This window comes from Drosophila miranda, assembly GCF_003369915.1.
Source record: "Drosophila miranda strain MSH22 chromosome Y unlocalized genomic scaffold, D.miranda_PacBio2.1 Contig_Y3_pilon, whole genome shotgun sequence".
NCBI classification, from domain to species: Eukaryota; Metazoa; Arthropoda; class Insecta; order Diptera; family Drosophilidae; genus Drosophila; species Drosophila miranda.
This window is the reverse complement of record NW_022881625.1, coordinates 10,283,770-10,304,448: the sequence shown is the minus strand read 5'-3', so window position 1 is coordinate 10,304,448 and position 20,679 is coordinate 10,283,770. Positions and strand designations below refer to the sequence as shown.

The following is a 20,679-nucleotide window of genomic DNA, read 5'->3' as shown; positions in this document are numbered from 1 at the left end:
CCGCAGCGTCGCCTTGTCCGTGCGCAGTACGCCCCCGATGCACGTACGAGTGTGAGCTTTCCACGTGTGCCAGTGTGGAGGAGGAGTACGTCACATAATCAAAAGCACAAATACTAAAACAAGCACTCAAACTGTCAAAGCGATGATTGATAGTGTTGACATTCGCTTTTTGGCTCCATCAATGCTTTCACTCAACCCAATATTGAGTGAGATGAAAGTGGTCCGAGGGCAGCAGCATAAGTAGGCAATGGAGAATTTGCATTGGCCGTTTGTTTTAGTGGCTGTCTGTGTTGACGTTGGTTAATGGCCAGTGTCTTATGTTTGCGCTGTTCGTGTTGGCTGCTCTGTTGGCGGGGGATGGAATGGGAAGGGGGAAATTTGCCTGCTCCCGTATAACCGCCCGGATACTTTAAACTTCCGGATCTTACGATCCGGGCGCGAGACGCTCCGAAGAGTCGACCGCATAGCATCTTGTGGGCGGTTTAAGTGGCTTTGTTGGAGCATTTGGCAGAGTGGCGAAGGATGGCAGTGTTCATTTTAGTCCTGCTCAACCGCATTTGGCATTTAGTGACGTTTGAAGTGGGTGGGGGGGGTGGGTGAGGAATTGGCTGGGCATTAATTGCCGAAGTTGGCGACCGATAACACACCGGCATTGATAAATGCAATTTGAATTTGTAGTGACTTTTTGGTGTGTTATCGGCTGGGGTATTTTTATACCCGATACTCAAAATGAGTATTGTCCCTCTGTCCGTCCCCTTCAGCGCCTAGTGCTCAAAGACTATAAGAGCTAGAGCAACGATGTTTTGGACCCAGACTTCTGTGGTATGTCACTGCTACAAAAATATTTCAAAACTTCGCCCCGCCCACTTCCGCCCCCACAAAAGACGAAAATCTGTGGCATCCACAGTTTTAAAGATATGAGAAAACCAAAAACGTAGAATTGTAGAGAATGACCATATCTTTAAGACTGCGGAATCTGAATTGGATCGTACTGTTATTATAGCCAGCATCAAGAAAACAATTTCATTTTTTCTCGCCCTGTCTCTCTCTAACACACACGTAGCATAGGCGGCTTTGCTTAGAGTAAAACATTAGCGCCTAGATCTCAGAGACTACAAAAGCTAGAGCAACCAAATTTGGTATCCACACTCCTAATATATCGGACCGAGACGAGTTTGTTTCAAAATTTCGCCACACCCCCTTCCGCCCCCGCAAAGGACGAAAATCTGGGGATATTCAAAAATCTCAGAGACTATTAAGGCTAGAGTAACCAAATTTGGTATCCGCACTCCTGTTAGATCTTACTATAAAACGTGTATCTCAAAATTTCGCTCCACCCCCTTCCGCCCACACAAAGGACGAAAATCTGTTGCATCCACAATATTGCACATTCGAGAAAACTAAAAACGCAGAATCATAGATACTGACCATATCTATCAGATTGCTGAATCTAGATCAGATCAGACAATTTTTATAGCCAATAGGAACAAATCAATTTGCAGTGGCTACGCAGCGCCCGACGTCACGCTCAGACTGATTTTCTGTTTCTCTCGCACGCACTCTTTGTCGTGTCGTTTAATATTAGCGGCGTCTGCCGGAGGAGAGCCATACTGACTTAGTATCGGGTATAACTGTAGAGTTGCGGTGTCCGCAGCAACTCACAACGTTCCCCCTCGTTATCCCCGATACTCAAAATGAGTATTGGGGTATATTAGATTTTTGGTAAAAGTGGATGTGTGTAACGTCCAAAAGGAATCGTTTCCGACCCCATAAAGTATATATATTCTTGATCAGCATCAATAGCCGAGTCGATTGAGCCATGTCTGTCTGTCCGTCTGTCCGTTCGTCCGTCTGTCCGTCTGTCCGTCCCCTTCAGCGCCTAGTGCTCAAAGACTATAAAAGCTAGAGCAACAATGTTTTGGACCCAGACTTCTGTGATATGTCACTGCTACAAAAATATTTCAAAACTTCGCCCCGCCCACTTCCGCCCCCACAAAGGACGAAAATCTGTGGCATCCACATTTTTAAAGATACGATAAAACCAAAAACGCAGAATCGTAGAGGATGACTATATGTTCTAGAGTGTAAAATCTCAACTAGATCGTATAATTATTATAGCCAGAATCAAGAAAACAATTTCATTCTTTCTCGCTCTGTCTCTCTCTAACACACAGGTTTCATGGTCGGCTTTGCCAATTGCAAAATATGAGTTCAAGGATCTCAGAACCTATAAAAGCCAGAGCAACCAAATTTGGTATCCACACTCCTGTGATATCGGACCTTGATCGTTTCGTGTCCAAATTTCGCCACAACCCCTTCCGCCCCCGCAAAGGACGAAAATCTGGGGCATCCACAAATCTCAGAGACTATTAAGGCTAGAGTAACCAAATTTGGTATCCGCACTTCTGTTAGATCTCACTATAAAACGTATATCTTAGAATTTCGCCCCACCCTTTTCCGCCCCCACAAAGGACGAAAATCTGTTGCATTCACAATATTGCACATTCGAGAAAACTAAAAACGCAGAATCATAGATAATGACCATATCTATCAGATTGCTGGAATCTGGATCAGATCAGATCATTTTTATAGCCAAAAGGAACAAATCAATTTGCACTGGCTACGCAGCCCCCGACGTCACGCTCAGACTGATTTTCTGTCTCTCTCGCACGCACTCCTTGTCGTGTCGTTTAATATTAGCGGCGTCTGCCGGAGGAGAGCCATACTGACTTAGTATCGGGTATAACTGTAGAGTTGCGCTCTCCGCAGCAACTCACAACGTTCCCCCTCGTTCTAGATTATGTCTTTCTTTGCTAAAATGATGAACAGTTTATTGGGTAGAGCATCTTCTGGTGGTATGTCTGGTGGCATTTGCCAGAGCGTTTTTAAAGATTATCTTATTTTCTGGGCTAGTCTCCAGATTTAGTTTACTTACTATAACATTTGACTTAATTTCTAGTTCCTCTACGAACTTACGAATATTCCCATTGAATTTGGTGTCGTGTAATTGTTGTAGCAGCGTTTCGTATGGAGTGTGGTTGTTGAATTTGCTTATTAGGGCTGCTTTTAGATCGGTCCAGGTGTTGGGTTGAAGGCTTTGTGATAAAAGTTGTGCTCGTCCGCCCAGTTGACCCTCAGTGGCTCCGTACATGATGCTTTGTTGCCGGATGTCTTCTGTTGGGTACAATTCGGAGATGTACTCAATCCTGCTTATGAACGAGCTTAGGCGTTCTTGGCATCCGTCGTATTGTGGAATTTGCCTGATTGACTTCAAGGCTTGGTTCAGGTGTATTTCTGTTGATTTCTTTTTATTTATTTATTTTTTTTTTAATATTAATTGAGTTCAATCGTGTGTAGATTCTTTGGCGGATCTATTTAGTATTAGCGTTACTTTTTCTCTGATCACTGTAGGTTATTACGCACTGTAACTGTCACTACGCCAATTGATCGTCTTAAAAAAAAGGATTCAGTTTTAACTGAGATCCTACCGACTGCGCCAGTTAAATATGCGACACTTCGGTTTAAGTTTTAAAAAAGGTTTTATTCTTTCACTTAAACTTAGCGTACATTGGTTAATTATTTCCCCGACGATGACTGAGGTCTGATGTCTTGAACGGAATTAACTTTGGTTGAATTCTCCGACGGTGTCGCGATTGACGTTTGTCTTGAACAGAACTGAGCTGGCTTCTTAGATGTAGACTATTTATATTATGATGCTCGGTTTGGGATTCGGATTTGGATTCGGAGGCGTTGGCTTCGACTTCGGCTTCGGTGATGGAGTACGTGACTCGATCGATATGTGGGAAAGGCGGCTTTTGATGAAAGGCTTCCGCTGCGTATGAGCGGTGTTGCATTACTTGGGGGTGGCTGAGAATAGGGCCTCTGATTCTTGAGAATCGATTAGTAATTGATCTCTGAAGAGTGGCCTGATTCTGGTGCGGCTGGATTCTAGTGCGGCATCTATTGTTTTATGTTCAACTTCCAGTTTAGGGTGTTTGTTTACATTGCCTGCAATCGGCTACGCGTGGTCCATTTCGAGCGTGAGATTGTTTATGAGGGTTCGAAGCTGGGGGTGTCGTATTGTTTATAGTATTGTGGGTGCAGGGTAATAGACATAGACAAGGGTATGCGGAGCATGGACTATAGATATGTCACTATATATACTTAAATAAATAAGCATAAATATAAATGGAATTGGTTTTACATATATTTCAAATCAATTGTCAATCGCGCGCTTTCCGACGGGAATCTGCAAAGCAAAATTTAGATGCCGGTCGCACTTTGAATACTCTCATGGACAATACCCATAAATTTTCTAATTCAATTATAAAATATCTTATGTACATACATATGTACATAAATATTAAAGTTTATTACATTCATATATTGCATGAGGGTTTTCAAAATTACTGTTGCCTTGATGTCTTGGTGGCAAGCTTCTTAGAAAAGTGTTAGTACTCTTAAAGGGCATGCAAGTGTGTGTGAGTATGAATGCGTGGAATGATGGATAGACAAAAAGCGCGCGCGAAGCTTGAGAGAAAGACAAGTGATTCGTTTTTCCGCTGGTACGTTGCGTTTATTCCCTATTAATTACATTAGATTATATTAGATTGCTTGTTATAACCGATACTCAAAATGAGTATTGGGGTATATTAGATTTGTGGTAAAAGTGGATGTGTGTAACGTCCAGAAGGAATCGTTTCCGACCCCATAAAGTATATATATTCTTGATCAGCATCAATAGCCGAGTCGATCGAGCCATGTCTGTCTGTCCGTCTGTCCGTCCGTCCGTCTGTCCGTCCCCTTCAGCGCCTAGTGCTCAAAGACTATAAGAGCTAGAGCAACGATGTTTTGGACCCAGACTTCTGTGGTATGTCACTGCTACAAAAATATTTCAAAACTTCGCCCCGCCCACTTCCGCCCCCACAAATTACGAAAATCTGTGGCATCCACAATTTTAAAGATATGAAAAAACTAAAACGTAGAATTGTAGAGAATGACCATGTCTTTAAGACTGCGGAATCTGAATTGGATCGTATTATTATTATAGCCAGCATCAAGAAAACAATTTCATTTTTTCTCGCCCTGTCTCTCTCTAACACACACGTAGCATAGGCGGCTTTGCTTAGAGTAAAACATTAGCGCCTAGATCTCAGAGACTACAAAAGCTAGAGCAACCAAATTTGGTATCCACACTCCTAATATATCGGACCGAGACGAGTTTGTTTCAAAATTTCGCCACACCCCCTTCCGCCCCCGCAAAGGACGAAAATCTGGGGATATTCAAAAATCTCAGAGACTATTAAGGCTAGAGTAAGCAAATTTGGTATCCGCACTCCTGTTAGATCTTACTATAAAACGTGTATCTCAAAATTTCGCCCCACCCCCTTCCGCCCACACAAAGGACGAAAATCTGTTGCATCCACAATATTGCACATTCGAGAAAACTAAAAACGCAGAATCATAGATACTGACCATATCTATCAGATTGCTGAATCTAGATCAGATCAGACAATTTTTATAGCCAATAGGAACAAATCAATTTGCAGTGGCTACGCAGCGCCCGACGTCACGCTCAGACTGATTTTCTGTCTCTCTCGCACGCACTCTTTGTCGTGTCGTTTAATATTAGCGGCGTCTGCCGGAGGAGAGCCATACTGACTTAGTATCGGGTATAACTGTAGAGTTGCGGTGTCCGCAGCAACTCACAACGTTCCCCCTCGTTATACCCGATACTCAAAATGAGTATTGGGGTATATTAGATTTTTGGTAAAAGTGGATGTGTGTAACGTCCAAAAGGAATCGTTTCCGACCCCATAAAGTATATATATTCTTGATCAGCATCAATAGCCGAGTCGATTGAGCCATGTCTGTCTGTCCGTCTGTCCGTCCGTCCGTCTGTCCGTCTGTCCGTCCCCTTCAGCGCCTAGTGCTCAAAGACTATAAAAGCTAGAGCAACAATGTTTTGGACCCAGACTTCTGTGATATGTCACTGCTACAAAAATATTTCAAACCTTCGCCCCGCCCACTTCCGCCCCCACAAAGGACGAAAATCTGTGGCATCCACATTTTTAAAGATACGATAAAACCAAAAACGCAGAATCGTAGAGGATATGTTCTATATGTTCTAGAGTGTAAAATCTCAACTAGATCGTATAATTATTATAGCCAGAATCAAGAAAACAATTTCATTCTTTCTCGCTCTGTCTCTCTCTAACACACAGGTTTCATGGTCGGCTTTGCCAATTACAAAATATGAGTTCAAGGATCTCAGAACCTATAAAAGCCAGAGCAACCAAATTTGGTATCCACACTCCTGTGATATCGGACCTTGATCGTTTCGTGTCCAAATTTCGCCACAACCCCTTCCGCCCCCGCAAAGGACGAAAATCTGGGGCATCCACAAATCTCAGAGACTATTAGGGCTAGAGTAACCAAATTTGGTATCCGCACTTCTGTTAGATCTCACTATAAAACGTATATCTTAGAATTTCGCCCCACCCTTTTCCGCCCCCACAAAGGACGAAAATCTGTTGCATTCACAATATTGCACATTCGAGAAAACTAAAAACGCAGAATCATAGATAATGACCATATCTATCAGATTGCTGGAATCTGGATCAGATCAGATCATTTTTATAGCCAAAAGGAACAAATCAATTTGCACTGGCTACGCAGCCCCCGACGTCACGCTCAGACTGATTTTCTGTCTCTCTCGCACGCACTCCTTGTCGTGTCGTTTAATATTAGCGGCGTCTGCCGGAGGAGAGCCATACTGACTTAGTAGGGCTTATTAGGCTGCTTTTAGGGCTGCTTTTAGATCGGTCCAGGTGTTGGGTTGAAGGCTTTGTGATAAAAGTTGTGCTCGTCCGCCCAGTTGACCCTCAGTGGCTCCGTACATGATGCTTTGTTGCCGGATGTCTTCTGTTGGGTACAATTCGGAGATGTACTCAATCCTGCTTATGAACGAGCTTAGGCGTTCTTGGCATCCGTCGTATTGTGGAATTTGCCTGATTGACTTCAAGGCTTGGTTCAGGTGTATTTCTGTTGATTTCTTTTTATTTATTTATTTTTTTTTTTAATATTAATTGAGTTCAATCGTGTGTAGATTCTTTGGCGGATCTCTTTAGTATTAGCGTTACTTTTTCTCTGATCACTGTAGGTTATTACGCACTGTAACTGTCACTACGCCAATTGATCGTCTTAAAAAAAAGGATTCAGTTTTAACTGAGATCCTACCGACTGCGCCAGTTAAATATGCGACACTTCGGTTTAAGTTTTAAAAAAGGTTTTATTCTTTCACTTAAACTTAGCGTACATTGGTTAATTATTTCCCCGACGATGACTGAGGTCTGATGTCTTGAACGGAATTAACTTTGGTTGAATTCTCCGACGGTGTCGCGATTGACGTTTGTCTTGAACAGAACTGAGCTGGCTTCTTAGATGTAGACTATTTATATTATGATGCTCGGTTTGGGATTCGGATTTGGCTTCGACTTCGGCTTCGGTGATGGAGTACGTGACTCGATCGATATGTGGGAAAGGCGGCTTTTGATGAAAGGCTTCCGCTGCGTATGAGCGGTGTTGCATTACTTGGGGGTGGCTGAGAATAGGGCCTCTGATTCTTGAGAATCGATTAGTAATTGATCTCTGAAGAGTGGCCTGATTCTGGTGCGGCTGGATTCTAGTGCGGCATCTATTGTTTTATGTTCAACTTCCAGTTTAGGGTGTTTGTTTACATTGCCTGCAATCGGCTACGCGTGGTCCATTTCGAGCGTGAGATTGTTTATGAGGGTTCGAAGCTGGGGGTGTCGTATTGTTTATAGTATTGTGGGTGCAGGGTAATAGACATAGACAAGGGTATGCGGAGCATGGACTATAGATATGTCACTATATATACTTAAATAAATAAGCATAAATATAAATGGAATTGGTTTTACATATATTTCAAATCAATTGTCAATCGCGCGCTTTCCGACGGGAATCTGCAAAGCAAAATTTAGATGCCGGTCGCACTTTGAATACTCTCATGGACAATACCCATAAATTTTCTAATTCAATTATAAAATATCTTATGTACATACATATGTACATAAATATTAAAGTTTATTACATTCATATATTGCATGAGGGTTTTCAAAATTACTGTTGCCTTGATGTCTTGGTGGCAAGCTTCTTAGAAAAGTGTTAGTACTCTTAAAGGGCATGCAAGTGTGTGTGAGTATGAATGCGTGGAATGATGGATAGACAAAAAGCGCGCGCGAAGCTTGAGAGAAAGACAAGTGATTCGTTTTTCCGCTGGTACGTTGCGTTTATTCCCTATTAATTACATTAGATTATATTAGATTGCTTGTTATAACCGATACTCAAAATGAGTATTGGGGTATATTAGATTTGGGGTAAAAGTGGATGTGTGTAACGTCCAGAAGGAATCGTTTCCGACCCCATAAAGTATATATATTCTTGATCAGCATCAATAGCCGAGTCGATCGAGCCATGTCTGTCTGTCCGTCTGTCCGTCCGTCCGTCTGTCCGTCCCCTTCAGCGCCTAGTGCTCAAAGACTATAAGAGCTAGAGCAACGATGTTTTGGACCCAGACTTCTGTGGTATGTCACTGCTACAAAAATATTTCAAAACTTCGCCCCGCCCACTTCCGCCCCCACAAATTACGAAAATCTGTGGCATCCACAATTTTAAAGATATGAAAAAACTAAAACGTAGAATTGTAGAGAATGACCATGTCTTTAAGACTGCGGAATCTGAATTGGATCGTATTATTATTATAGCCAGCATCAAGAAAACAATTTCATTTTTTCTCGCCCTGTCTCTCTCTAACACACACGTAGCATAGGCGGCTTTGCTTAGAGTAAAACATTAGCGCCTAGATCTCAGAGACTACAAAGGCTAGAGCAACCAAATTTGGTATCCACACTCCTAATATATCGGACCGAGACGAGTTTGTTTCAAAATTTCGCCACACCCCCTTCCGCCCCCGCAAAGGACGAAAATCTGGGGATATTCAAAAATCTCAGAGACTATTAGGGCTAGAGTAAGCAAATTTGGTATCCGCACTCCTGTTAGATCTTACTATAAAACGTGTATCTCAAAATTTCGCTCCACCCCCTTCCGCCCACACAAAGGACGAAAATCTGTTGCATCCACAATATTGCACATTCGAGAAAACTAAAAACGCAGAATCATAGATACTGACCATATCTATCAGATTGCTGAATCTAGATCAGATCAGACAATTTTTATAGCCAATAGGAACAAATCAATTTGCAGTGGCTACGCAGCGCCCGACGTCACGCTCAGACTGATTTTCTGTCTCTCTCGCACGCACTCTTTGTCGTGTCGTTTAATATTAGCGGCGTCTGCCGGAGGAGAGCCATACTGACTTAGTATCGGGTATAACTGTAGAGTTGCGGTGTCCGCAGCAACTCACAACGTTCCCCCTCGTTATACCCGATACTCAAAATGAGTATTGGGGTATATTCGATTTGTGGTAAAAGTGGATGTGTGTAACGTCCAGAAGTGATCGTTTCCGACCCCATAAAGTATATATATTCTTGATCAGCATCAATAGCCGAGTCGATTGAGCCCTCTCTGTCTGTCCGTCCGTCCGTCCCCTTCAGCGCCTAGTGCTCAAAGACTATAAAACTAAAAACTCAGAATCGTAGAAGATGACTATATCTTCTAGAGTGCAAAATCTGAACCAGATCGTATAATTATTATAGCCAGAATCAAGAAAACAATTTCATTCTTTCTCGCTCTGTCTCTCTCTAACACACAGGTTTCATGGTCGGTTTTGCCAATTGCAAAATATGAGTTCAAGGAACTCAGAACCTATAAGAGCCAGAGCAACCAAATTTGGTATCCACACTCCTGTGATATCGGACCTTGACAGTTTCGTGTCCAAATTTCGCCCCACCCCCTTCCGCCCACGCAAAGGACGAAAATCTGGGGCATCCAAAAATCGCAGAGACTATTAAGGCTAGAGTAACCAAATTTGGTATCCGCACTTCTGTTAGATCTCACTATAAAACGTATATCTCAGAATTTCGCCCCACCCCCTTCCGCCCCCACAAAGAACGAAAATTTGTTGCATCCACAATATTGCACATTCGAGAAAACTAAAAACGCAGAATCATAGATAATCACCCTATCTATCAGATTGCTGGAATCTGGATCAGATCAGATCATTTTTATAGCCAAAAGGAACAAATCAATTTGCACTGGCTACGCAGCCCCGACGTCACGCTCAGACTGATTTTCTGTCTCTCTCGCACGCACTCTTTGTCGTGTCGTTTAATATTAGCGGCGTCTGCCGGAGGAGAGCCATACTGACTTAGTATCGGGTATAACTGTAGAGTTGCGCTCTCCGCAGCAACTCACAACGTTCCCCCTCGTTCTAGATTATGTCTTTCTTTGCTAAAATGATGAACAGTTTATTGGGTGGAGCATCTTCTGGTGGTATGTCTGGTGGCATTTGCCAGAGCGTTTTTAAAGATTATCTTATTTTCTGGGCTAGTCTCCAGATTTAGTTTACTTACTATAACATTTGACTTAATTTCTAGTTCCTCTACGAACTTACGAATATTCCCATTGAATTTGGTGTCGTGTAATTGTTGTAGCAGCGTTTCGTATGGAGTGTGGTTGTTGAATTTGCTTATTAGGGCTGCTTTTAGATCGGTCCAGGTGTTGGGTTGAAGGCTTTGTGATAAAAGTTGTGCTCGTCCGCCCAGTTGACCCTCAGTGGCTCCGTACATGATGCTTTGTTGCCGGATGTCTTCTGTTGGGTACAATTCGGAGATGTACTCAATCCTGCTTATGAACGAGCTTAGGCGTTCTTGGCATCCGTCGTATTGTGGAATTTGCCTGATTGACTTCAAGGCTTGGTTCAGGTGTATTTCTGTTGATTTCTTTTTATTTATTTATTTTTTTTTTTAATATTAATTGAGTTCAATCGTGTGTAGATTCTTTGGCGGATCTCTTTAGTATTAGCGTTACTTTTTCTCTGATCACTGTAGGTTATTACGCACTGTAACTGTCACTACGCCAATTGATCGTCTTAAAAAAAAGGATTCAGTTTTAACTGAGATCCTACCGACTGCGCCAGTTAAATATGCGACACTTCGGTTTAAGTTTTAAAAAAGGTTTTATTCTTTCACTTAAACTTAGCGTACATTGGTTAATTATTTCCCCGACGATGACTGAGGTCTGATGTCTTGAACGGAATTAACTTTGGTTGAATTCTCCGACGGTGTCGCGATTGACGTTTGTCTTGAACAGAACTGAGCTGGCTTCTTAGATGTAGACTATTTATATTATGATGCTCGGTTTGGGATTCGGATTTGGATTCGGAGGCGTTGGCTTCGACTTCGGCTTCGGTGATGGAGTACGTGACTCGATCGATATGTGGGAAAGGCGGCTTTTGATGAAAGGCTTCCGCTGCGTATGAGCGGTGTTGCATTACTTGGGGGTGGCTGAGAATAGGGCCTCTGATTGGTCAGCTAGGATGGTGTGATTCTTGAGAATCGATTAGTAATTGATCTCTGAAGAGTGGCCTGATTCTGGTGCGGCTGGATTCTAGTGCGGCATCTATTGTTTTATGTTCAACTTCCAGTTTAGGGTGTTTGTTTACATTGCCTGCAATCGGCTACGCGTGGTCCATTTCGAGCGTGAGATTGTTTATGAGGGTTCGAAGCTGGGGGTGTCGTATTGTTTATAGTATTGTGGGTGCAGGGTAATAGACATAGACAAGGGTATGCGGAGCATGGACTATAGATATGTCACTATATATACTTAAATAAATAAGCATAAATATAAATGGAATTGGTTTTACATATATTTCAAATCAATTGTCAATCGCGCGCTTTCCGACGGGAATCTGCAAAGCAAAATTTAGATGCCGGTCGCACTTTGAATACTCTCATGGACAATACCCATAAATTTTCTAATTCAATTATAAAATATCTTATGTACATACATATGTACATAAATATTAAAGTTTATTACATTCATATATTGCATGAGGGTTTTCAAAATTACTGTTGCCTTGATGTCTTGGTGGCAAGCTTCTTAGAAAAGTGTTAGTACTCTTAAAGGGCATGCAAGTGTGTGTGAGTATGAATGCGTGGAATGATGGATAGACAAAAAGCGCGCGCGAAGCTTGAGAGAAAGACAAGTGATTCGTTTTTCCGCTGGTACGTTGCGTTTATTCCCTATTAATTACATTAGATTATATTAGATTGCTTGTTATAACCGATACTCAAAATGAGTATTGGGGTATATTAGATTTGTGGTAAAAGTGGATGTGTGTAACGTCCAGAAGGAATCGTTTCCGACCCCATAAAGTATATATATTCTTGATCAGCATCAATAGCCGAGTCGATCGAGCCCTGTCTGTCTGTCCGTCTGTCCGTCCGTCCGTCTGTCCGTCCCCTTCAGCGCCTAGTGCTCAAAGACTATAAGAGCTAGAGCAACGATGTTTTGGACCCAGACTTCTGTGGTATGTCACTGCTACAAAAATATTTCAAAACTTCGCCCCGCCCACTTCCGCCCCCACAAAGGACGAAAATCTGTGGCATCCACAATTTTAAAGATATGAAAAAACTAAACCGTAGAATTGTAGAGAATGACTATGTCTTTAAGACTGCGGAATCTGAATTGGATCGTATTATTATTATAGCCAGCATCAAGAAAACAATTTCATTTTTTCTCGCCCTGTCTCTCTCTAACACACACGTAGCATAGGCGGCTTTGCTTAGAGTAAAACATTAGCGCCTAGATCTCAGAGACTACAAAAGCTAGAGCAACCAAATTTGGTATCCATACTCCTAATATATCGGACCGAGACGAGTTTGTTTCAAAATTTCGCCACACCCCCTTCCGCCCCGCAAAGGACGAAAATCTGGGGATATTCAAAAATCTCAGAGACTATTAAGGCTAGAGTAACCAAATTTAATATCCGCACTCCAGTTAGATCTTACTATAAAACGTGTATCTCAAAATTTCGCCCCGCCCCCTTCCGCCCACACAAAGGACGAAAATCTGTTGCATCCACAATATTGCACATTCGAGAAAACTAAAAACGCAGAATCATAGATACTGACCATAGCTATCAGATTGCTGAATCTGGATCAGATCAGATCATTTTTATAGCCAATAGTAACAAATCAATTTGCAGTGGCTACGCAGCGCCCGTCGTCACGCTCAGACTGATTTTCTGTCTATCTCGCACGCACTCTTTGTCGTGTCGTTTAATATTAGCGGCGTCTGCCGGAGGAGAGCCATACTGACTTAGTATCGGGTATAACTGTAGAGTTGCGGTGTCCGCAGCAACTCACAACGTTCCCCCTCGTTATACCCGATACTCAAAATGAGTATTGGGGTATATTCGATTTGTGGTAAAAGTGGATGTGTGTAACGTCCAGAAGGGATCGTTTCCGACCCCATAAAGTATATATATTCTTGATCAGCATCAATAGCCGAGTCGATTGAGCCCTGTCTGTCTGTCCGTCCGTCCGTCCCCTTCAGCGCCTAGTGCTCAAAGACTATAAAACTAAAAACTCAGAATCGTAGAAGATGACTATATCTTCTAGAGTGCAAAATCTGAACCAGATCGTATAATTATTATAGCCAGAATCAAGAAAACAATTTCATTCTTTCTCGCTCTGTCTCTCTCTAACACACAGGTTTCATGGTCGGTTTTGCCAATTGCAAAATATGAGTTCAAGGAACTCAGAACCTATAAGAGCCAGAGCAACCAAATTTGGTATCCACACTCCTGTGATATCGGACCTTGACAGTTTCGTGTCCAAATTTCGCCCCACCCCCTTCCGCCCACGCAAAGGACGAAAATCTGGGGCATCCAAAAATCGCAGAGACTATTAAGGCTAGAGTAACCAAATTTGGTATCCGCACTTCTGTTAGATCTCACTATAAAACGTATATCTCAGAATTTCGCCCCACCCCCTTCCGCCCCCACAAAGAACGAAAATTTGTTGCATCCACAATATTGCACATTCGAGAAAACTAAAAACGCAGAATCATAGATAATGACCATATCTATCAGATTGCTGAATCTGAATCTGGATCAGATCAGATCATTTTTATAGCCAATAGGAACAAATCAATTTGCAGTGGCAACGCAGCGCCCGACGTCACGCTCAGACTGATTTTCTGTCTCTCTCGCACGCACTCTTTGTCGTGTCGTTTAATATTAGCGGCGACTGCCTGAGGAGAGCCATACTGACTTAGTATCGGGTATAACCGTAGAGTTGCGGTGTCCGCAGCAACTCACAACGTTCCCCCTCGTTTTTTTTTTTATAACTAAGTGGGTGTGAGTGTTTGTTAAGCAAGGCATTCTAGTAGGACTAAGTAGGCACTTGCGTGCCCTTTAAGAGTACTAACACTTTTCTAAGAAGCTTGCCACCAAGACATCAAGGCAACAGTAATTTTGAAAACCCTCATGCAATATACGAATGTAATAAACTTTAATATATATGTACATATGTATGTACATAAGATATTTTATAATTGAATTAGAAAATTTATGGTGCGACCGGCATCTAAATTTTTGCTTTGCAGATTCCCAATTGACAATTGATTTGAAATATATGTAAAGGACAGTGTATCAAGCAGTTAGCACTATCCCATCTAAATTAACATTTGAACTTAAGATACCATCGATAAGACCTAACCGATATAACCAGACTTAACCGATGTTTAAAAGACCTATCCGATAAGGGGTTATCGATACGGGAGTCGGTTGTTGGAAGTAGAAGCAGAAAGTTGAACAAAAAGTCGGAAGAACAGACTCATTAATTGCACATCTTAAATCATACACTTTGTACTCTTTTTCGAAAAACACTATTAATAAACGATACATTATTATTAATCTTACATTTGGGGGCTCGTCCGCGTCGAATACAGAGGTCGGGGGGTGTGAAAAAGAAAAACAGAAGAAAGCAGAAGCTGATGCAAGAAGAGGATTGTTGAAAAGTTGTTAAAGTTGTTGTTTGTAGCTACATAAAGTTGTAAAGTTGTTGTTGGTGGCTATAAACATTAAGTTGAACAATCCAAATTCTGTGAGCCTAACAGTAGACACGGAGTTTAAAAAAGATCGGTCGTTTAATTCGGTTGGAAAATTGTGAAATTCATTGTCGCGCCGCAGCGTCGCCTTGTCCGTGCGCAGTACGTACACAAGCAGAAAAAACACGCACAGACACGTTGTGTGTGATACACACTTATAAACAGAAAATACAAGCACTCGTCGGGTACACAGACACAAGTCAAAAAGAGCCGCAAAATGATGCAAACCCCGCCGCCGTTGCACTGGAAAGAGAGAGAGAAGGAAGAAGCTGTACCAGGAACGTCGCGCCCGAGTGCAAACGGTGGCCTTGGCCACCTCCTTCTCCTTGAAGGCCTGTGGCATGGGCTGATCCACACTGGCGTCGCCCCAATCGAATTTTATTTTCACATCAGACATTTTTACTTTTTTCACAACGATTTTACGGATTTATTTTTTATTTTTTTTTCGAGATGTGCTTCCTTCCAAAGCCCGACTGTTTATGCCGAACGGGTGGGGTTCCTGTAACGTCCAATTAAAGGCCTACTTCGAGGCCTGCTTTGCGATTGGGGTACCTTTTATGTGAATCATGCTCGTAGGAGAATATGTTATGTAAAGTGCCTCGGACTGACAGCTGGGAGAAGCCTGTGGTATGTCCGGCTGCACTTTCCACCGACAAAGGGACCTCGATGGAAGACTGGACGTGGGGCTGGAGCTGGGGCTCGCAGTCGGTTGGCGCTGTCAGTTTGCTGTCCAACTGTCTGTCCCCGTCAGTCCGGGACGTCTATGTGGTGCCAATCGTTGATCCAGAGACAGCCACTGCAACAAAGGAAAAAGACGTCAATACGGACAAAAACGAAAAACGGCCAAAACACATGAAATCTACACTTACCTGCCAATCACCAGACAGAGCTGACCAACAAGAAGCTGCCTCGCCATCAACATCATCAATTTTCTGCCAAAGGGACGGAAAAGGAGGCCTCATCTGATGACGCTGCCGCCTGACCATGGCCGTGACGTCACGCCAATCCGAACCAACAGCTGCCATTTCCAACGACGACACAGATGCTGGCGCCTGTTGCCGCTCCACTGGGTCACACCCGTCTCTCATGCCAATTATGTGAGGGCGGGATGGCCTGGTGTTGAGCCGCCGGACGCCAGCAAATCCTGCAAAAGAAGGAGAATCAGGAGAGAGGCTGCCAATAAACACAAATACTCACCCGCAAACGTCTCTTAAGCCAACACAAATCAGACAAGGGTCGCCAGCAACAACATCCAAACGCCGACAAGTACCTGCAAATAAACAAATTAAAATCACACGCCAAAGCAAACACCTCCTCAACTGGGTGGCCGGACCAGCAGCCACTCAAAACGCCATTAAAAACCGACGATGAACGTGGCCGAGGAGGCCAGGCCAATCCAACTGACAGCGCATCCTGGGTGGCCGGACCAGCAGCCACTCGGATGCGGCCAACAACAACAAAAACGACAACGTATCCTGGTGGCCGGACCAGTTCGCCACTTGGATGCGGCCAATATCATGATTCGTTGGCATCACTTTTCAATGTCAACGCCAGCACAACGACAATGCAGTTTGGTGGCCGGACCAGTGCCACTCGAGTGCAGCAGCCAACACCAACCAACGACAGATGCAACGTGGGCGGCCGGACCAGAGCCGCTCGTCAATGAACACCTTTGCCCACGATGCACGCCATCTCCAAGTCCAGCCATCGCCACCAAAGATCCCAGATGGTGCCACTAATCCTGCACAGGGGGACAACAGAGCCGGCCGGTATGCGGCGCAATGTTCTGCATTGCGTTTGCCATGCCGGCCGGTGCTTTGTTGTAGTTGTCCTCCTGTTAAAAATAAATGATATTTAAGTATGTTTATTGTTGTGTAAATGTATTGTAATTATTGTTTGTTTTACCTTGTATATATCTCTGTAGTTTTGTAGTCCTTATTTGTAGTAATTGTAGATAGATTGTCCTTAGCTGTAATGTAATTTAATTAATTTTAGTTATTTATTTTAGCATATTTACCTTTCCCTCTTCTTCTTCTTTCCCAACTATCACCCATTCCCCAATACCTGACAAGTGGCAACGCCATTAATGACCCAAAAATACCACGCCAATTAGAAAAATACCCGAGCCGATAACACACCAAAAAGTCACTACAAATTCAAATTGCATTTATCAATGCCGGTGTGTTATCGGTCGCCAACTTCGGCAATTAATGCCCAGCCAATTCCTCACCCACCCCCCCACCCACTTCAAACGTCACTAAATGCCAAATGCGGTTGAGCAGGACTAAAATGAACACTGCCATCCTTCGCCACTCTGCCAAATGCCCCAACAAAGCCATTTAAACCGCCCACAAGATGCTATGCGGTCGACTCTTCGGAGCGTCTCGCGCCCGGATCGTAAGATCCGGAAGTTTAAAGTAACCGGGCGGTTATACGGGAGCAGGCAAATTTCCCCCTTCCCATTCCATCCCCCGCCAACAGAGCAGCCAACACAAACAGCACAAACATAAGACACTGGCCATTAACCAACGACAACACAGACAGCCACTAAAACGAACGGCCAATGCAAATTCTCCATTGCCTACTTATCGGTGCTGCTGACCTCGGACCACTTTCATCTCACTCAATATGGGGGTGAATGAAAGTGGAACCGGGGGTGAGAGCACCGGTAAATGACGATCGGCGATCGGGCCGGTCGAGTTGAGGGGGAGATTATGGGAGTTGGTGGACTTATGAGTGTTCCACCATGAACCTCGTCCGCCACTCTCATCTCGTCCACCCGCTCGAGAGGTCGCGATCGTCGGACGTACGTCTATAACCGTTTCGTGTCGTGTCGCTTTTTGACTGTTCTGTGCCGTGTCGCCATTGACGTTTTTTCTGTGTTGCCCTGTTCTTTTTGTGGTGTCTGTTGTGTGCCGTGCCGTGCCGTGCCGCCCTTCCTCCACCACACCCATTACTATCTATGACAAGCTTTTGTTCCCGTCCACATCGCAAACCAAAAAGAGATAACTGTGATAGATGAGAAAGCAGTGAATAAAAGTGCCAATAAATACATTAAACACAAACACACACACACAAGAGACTTTTCAATTAAAAACAACACACAGGCAGCAGATCGCCAACACACAAACCAACAGCCAGCCATGACCAGAGGAATGGCCAGACGAGGGTCAACCAGACGACACAGCGACGGCGGCAGAGCGGCCCGCAGAGGCGCCCTAGCAGCAGCAGCAGCAGCAGCCAACAACACCAACACCAACACCGCCATTAGCAGCAGCAGCAGCAGAGCCCTCGGCGCAGGCGCCAAAACCAACGCCCCAGCCAATGCAGCGCCGACGCCACAGCCATCCATCGAGTGAGTACCCAGCCATTGCCATGGCCGATATATCCACGGCCACAGCCACTCCCCCCACGAGTCCCATCACATCAGCAGCAACAGCAGCGCCAATACCAACAATACCAACCGCAAATCCCGCAACCCCGCCAAATCCCAAAAACCCGCCAAACACAAAGGGAAAGGCCGAAAAGACGCCGCTCTCACTGCCGCTTTTCCCGCCTCTCACGCTCTCGGACGCACAAAACAGTTCAGGAGTAACGGGAGAGGAAGAAGACAGAGGAGAGCCGGCAAGCCGTCGAAAAAGAGCGGGCCAAAGGGCCGCCACGCACACACACACACACACGACCGGATCGAACTCGTTGCGTGTCGAACTTGGTTCGAGTTCAAGCCGCGGGTCGATCCGGGCCAATGCCCAGCCTGCACATATGCCACCAATCCCACCAACACCAAAACGACGCCGCGCCCTCATCGACAGTGGGAGTGACGATGACGGTGAGGGTGAGAGGAAGCAGGCTAGACGACGGGGCCGCCATCACCAGCAGCGGCAGCAAACACAAAACACAAATACAAACACCAACACCGTCACCGCCACTCACACCAGCACCCTCGCCAATACCAACACCAACACAACTACTGCCACTCCCAATACACACACCCTTGCCATTGCCAATGACATCCGGCACGGCGAGTTCGGGCATCAGCCTGTGGAGGACAGAGGATTGAGGATCCTCATCCGAGGTCTTCCCCATTCCACGCCCTCTGACTGGTTCCGGGACTGCATGCAGGCCGAGGGGTACACAACAACGTCACCAGCAGCCACTACAGCGACAGTTGCAGCAGCAGCCACCCACACAGCCACTCCACCCACAGCCGCAGCAGCAACGCCAACGCCAACGGGTCGGCAGCATCGACAACAACTACAGCATCGCGACCAACATCCCCAGCCATCGACCAGGGGGCGCCAATACCAGAGGGTCCAGCCGATGCAGCCGATCCCAAATCGTGCTCCGGAGCCACGCCAACCCCAGCTACAGCAGCAGCCAGGCGCCCAGTGCGATGGGAGCTGTGCCCATATCTTGAAAAGAGATGCCAGAAGAAGAGCTGGAAGAAAAACTGGCAGCAATTTCAACAAAACTGACAAACCTGCTGCAGGCAAGGGACGAGAGCACGGGAGGAGTGCCGCCACAACGGACAACAACAGCAGCAGCAGCATCCACACAGCCATCACCACGACCAGCACCAAATACGCACCATGACGCCGCAGCCATATCGGACTCCGAATCCGATATGGACTGCGAAGCAATTGACGACGAAGATGACGACGAATGGACCGACCACGATCCATTCGACGAGCTAGAGGGTCTGGGCCAAGTGTGGAGGGCCCAAATCGCCAGCGCACGCGAAAGCATGCGATCGGGCGGCGCCCATTGATGTGCCCAATCGTCGGTCCAGAGGCCAGCCACTGCAACAATGAAAAAGACGTCAATACGGACAACAAAGAAGGACTGCCAAAACACACAAAATCCACACTTACCTGCCAATCACCAGACAGAGCTGACCAACAAGAAGCTGCCTCGCCACCAATATTGACAATTTCCTGCCAAATGGGCGGAATATGAGGCCCCTTTCTGATGACGCTGCCACCGACCATCACAATGACGTCACGCCACTCCAAACAGACAGCAGCCATTTCCAACGACGACACAGATGCTGGCGCCTGTTGCCGCTCCACTGGGTCACACCCGTCTCTCATGCCAATTATGTGAGGGCGGGATGGCCTGGTGTTGAGCCGCCGGACGCCAGCAAATCCTGCAAAAGAAGGAGAATCAGGAGAGAGGCTGCCAATAAACACAAATACTCACCCGCAAACGTCTCTTAAGCCAACACAAATCAGACAAGGGTCGCCAGCAACAACATCCAAACGCCGACAAGTACCTGCAAATAAACAAATTAAAATCACACGCCAAAGCAAACACCTCCTCAACTGGGTGGCCGGACCAGCAGCCACTCAAAACGCCATTAAAAACCGACGATGAACGTCGCCGAGGAGGCCAGGCCAATCCAACTGACAGCGCATCCTGGGTGGCCGGACCAGCAGCCACTCGGATGCGGCCAACAACAACAAAAACGACAACGTATCCTGGTGACCGGACCAGTTCGCCACTTGGATGCGGCCAATATCATGATTCGTTGGCATCACTTTTCGATGTCAACGCCAGCACAACGACAATGCAGTTTGGTGGCCG

The 20,679-nt window shown here is 45.1% G+C and overlaps 2 long non-coding RNA genes across 3 annotated transcripts; both read right to left on the bottom strand.

The window, feature by feature from the left end:
- Window positions 1–16,199: 16,199 nt before the first annotated feature.
- On the bottom strand, window positions 16,200–16,744 carry LOC117194716. 2 transcript variants are annotated; one of them, XR_004474883.1, is made up of 3 exons: window positions 16,714–16,744; window positions 16,294–16,366; window positions 16,200–16,240 (listed from the first exon to the last, which is right to left on the bottom strand). It is a non-coding gene; the product is annotated as an uncharacterized LOC117194716 (long non-coding RNA). The 2 variants fall into 2 exon arrangements; XR_004474882.1 differs by lacking the exon at window positions 16,714–16,744 and adding an exon at window positions 16,459–16,493.
- A 3,457-nt stretch (window positions 16,745–20,201) lies between these two features.
- On the bottom strand, window positions 20,202–20,472 carry LOC117194717. Its single transcript, XR_004474884.1, has 3 exons — window positions 20,461–20,472; window positions 20,296–20,368; window positions 20,202–20,242 (listed from the first exon to the last, which is right to left on the bottom strand). It is a non-coding gene; the product is annotated as an uncharacterized LOC117194717 (long non-coding RNA).
- Window positions 20,473–20,679: the final 207 nt, after the last annotated feature.